Here is a 3,643-nt window from a genome sequence, read left to right as displayed (position 1 = left end):
GCCTTGTTATCATGAGTGTTTAGTTTTATTTGAACCCCAGGAAGATTCCTTGATTCTGGGGGTGGGGGCGGTGGCTATGAACCTGTCATTAAACTGTGTCAGTGAGTCTCTCTCTTTAAAGTTTTGTTCAGTCTTTACACATTCTAGGATATTTGGCTGAGCCTTTTACTAAGCTGTCCGGATGGCTTGAACTACAGTCGTGGCTACACTCAGAGCGTTGATCCTCACCTGGTCTGGAGTCCCCTCCAACCCCCCTCACATTCCAAGTCAAAATCCCTTTGTGGTTTTCCTGTGGGTGGTGTGGTGCCTGCTCTGTAAGACACTGGTGGGCAAATGTGGGAGACAATAGCGCCTGTGTTCTTAGAAATCTCACTGAGAGCGAGCTGGCAGGAACTGGGGCTCCATGAGGCCAGCCTGTTGTCAGATCCCATGGGCGGGTTTTGCTAATTAATGCTGCTGGAAACCTGTGTCTTGGTTGGTCAGGCTGTTGCAGCTTGAGTGGCCTTACCCGAAAAGCCTGCATCTTTCAGCTGAAAGGCAATGCTGCCATTGAGCGTGGGATAGAGCATCATGACCATGGCCAAAGCTTCCTCCTGCTGAAGTGGATCCCCGAGCGCCCCCACCCCTCCCCCACACTTCAGTTTCACAATAGCTTGTTAAAAACAGAAAGCGAGTGAGTTTGTTTTGCACAGAGTGTCTGAAGCACCCCAGGAGGGCAGATGCTGTACATACTTCTCTTGGCCAATGGTATCTGGGAAGCGTGACTCAGAGACCCTGGGGTCATTCTTTGACACTTCAGAATGAAACTGTTGCCACATGACATTGGTTTCTGCAATTGGTGTTTGAGGTCCTGGGTGGGCAGGTAAATTCCCACGAGCCTTTCTTCCCAGCATTCTCTGACTTAGGTTCCCAGCTGCTGTTTCCTTGAATGTCCCCATGGTCCAGGGGCTAGTCCAGGGCATTCAGGGACAGAATGCCAGTTCCACTTGAGTGTTAACCCATGTCTGCTGCTATAGTAACAGTGTGTTCCCTTCACTGCCTTCTCTAGAACTTTGCTGGCCCTGTGTGGCTGCAGTTAATTCATCAAATGTCTGCTTAGCAGCCGGTATACCCACCCTCACCTCCCTACCCCCCTGGTGATGTCCTTTCAGGAAACGAAGTCTTGACCTGAACCCCAGCATCCTGTTTCTTGGGTACATCAGCCTTGCTCTTTCCATGGGGAACCAGATACCTGGGTCCTATTTATGAGGTCATAGTTTCTTTGAGTCCTCAGTGGGTGACTTGCCTTTATGAACAGTGTGGATGGTGGCAGGATGTGGAAGGGGTCTGAGTTCATGCCTCTAGGCAACTTCTTGCTCCTGTCTGAATGTGATCTAGGGGCCTGGGCTGCCATCAGGGGCCTCAGAAACCTGCCATAGGGGCATTTCACTTAGGTTCCACGGTGTCCTCAAACAGGGACAGCTTTAGATGCCTGTGAGGAACTGGACTTGACCATGGTGGCAGGGAAGTTTGCATGCTGCCTGACCCGACCTCCCAGGACCAGCATAACTGTCATGTCTGCCCTGTCTCCCTAGTGTGGGAAAAGCTGGTGACTGACAGGAATCAGGGCCAGATTCTCACTATGTATGGAAGCTCTAGAGACAAGAGGGGAATATGTCATCAGGCCCTTCTTGTCCTCAACTGTGCAGAGCTACCTACCACTGGATCTGAGACCCAGGGACCCAGAAATCTTATCTGGGTGTGAGTCTCTCTCCAGGCATTTGTGCCTGTCGAAGGTACATTGGCTCCAGGCAGAGGTGGGGTGGTCCCGGTGACACTTCCTGTCTGTGCTTCCCTGTAACCCAGTAACACCTTCCTGGCTGGTGTTACTGCTCTTCAAGCCTCCACTGCATGCAACCTCTTGTCCTTCCTACATCAGTTCTTCTGGGCCTCACAATCAACTCCAGGCAGGGTGTGCAGGGCACACCAATACACAAAAGTCTCTTGATGCTTGTTTTGGATGTTTGTGGGCTCAGGCTCCTCCTCAGGCCACTGACATGTCTGCAGGTGGCTCTGTGTGGCTCAGTTTACTACACCTGGAACCCACTGATTTGTGCCCCTCAGAAGAGTCCTGGAAGCAGGTTTGTCCCTGGGGTAAGGACTGGAGGCTCACACAATTGAAAAGGGCCTCTGAGGCCACTGTATGTTGATAGCTAGAATGAGCCTGATCTGGTTCTAAGGCAAACACTCCTGCATCCTGCTCTCCTGGGAATGAAGGGGAGGCAGTACAGCTGGGGGTGGAATTGGTCTGCAGGCCGTAGGCTGCACTCTGGTGGCTGGAGTTGTTTCTGCTTCATGAATGTCAAGTGTTTCTCCAGTTTTACAGGGGGCTCTCCCCTGTCCCAGGACAATTCAGCAGCCATTGTTTCTTGATTTATGTCTCAGTTTCTCCCTGTGGGGAGTCACAGGAGCCTGGAAATCTGTGTGGGTAACTGCATTTGTTGACCCATAAGCCCTGGTAGAGTTTGTCCTGGAAGAAGGGAGGTATGACACCTCTAGGGATGCTCAGATCCCCTGCCCACTCAGGTGTAGAATGATGACTAAGTCATCACAAGGCAATAGGACAGCCATGTCCCACTACAGAGAGAAGCCAGGTCTGTCCCCCAGAGGAGCAAATGGCTCTGTAGGAAATTACTGCAGTGCTAGGGCTACTTAATGTCCCCATCGTACCCGAATCTACCAAGCTGCGTCCACCCCATCTAACTCTTGTTCTTGGATTTTGGCCATGCAAGGGACACAGCATTTCCTGTCACACCTGCATCTGACAGAAGTTTATCTGTAGGAGGTTTTGGGACAGGAGAATATCAGAGTACATTTGGAGCCAGGGAGGACATGTGCTTTCTCTATGTCCCTGTGTGGCTTTGCAGTGGGGCCTCTAGTCCTTGCATTCCACCTCCCAAAGGACACTGTGTTAGCTGCTTTCCTATTGCTATGATAAAATGCCATCACTAGGGCGACTTAAAAAAGAAAATATTTAATTTGTCTCACAGTTTCAGAGGGACAGAGTCCATGATGGTGTGAAGGAACAGCAGAAAGTCAGATCTTAATCCACAACCACAGAGAGAGAGGACTGTGTATCCCATGAGTCTTTAGAAACCTTGAAGCCTGCTCCCAGGGGCCTGTCTCTTTCAACAAGGCCACAACCTAGGTAGATTCCAGAGTCATCAGCGGCTGAGCTGCATCCTGGAGAGTGTGACTTTCAAATTCTGACAGTGGATTTGGAAGCTGGTTTGGGACTAATGAATGACCTTGGGAATGTCTTTGAGGGATGTCCAGCCTCCTCACTCTGACATGTGAGTGACTCCCAAAATATTTATTGAGAAATGAGAAATACAATACAGACAGGAGACCAAATCCGCCAAAATTGCAGTTTGTTCCCACTGAGACACACACATCAGGACTGGTGGATCTTTGGGTTTGCTGGCCTGCCAGCCAGTCTAATTGGCAAAATTCCAGACCAGTGAGAGGTCCTGTCTGAAAAAAGAAGGGTAGTGGCACCTGAGGAATGATGCTTAACATGTACTCTGGCCTTTATACACAAGATCACCTCTCTCTCACACACAAGCATACACACATGCTCTATAAAATAGTCAAATACTTGGAA

Source organism: Phodopus roborovskii, unplaced genomic scaffold, assembly GCF_943737965.1.
Source record: "Phodopus roborovskii unplaced genomic scaffold, PHOROB, whole genome shotgun sequence".
NCBI classification, from domain to species: domain Eukaryota; kingdom Metazoa; phylum Chordata; class Mammalia; order Rodentia; family Cricetidae; genus Phodopus; species Phodopus roborovskii.
This window is presented reverse-complemented; position numbering follows the sequence as displayed.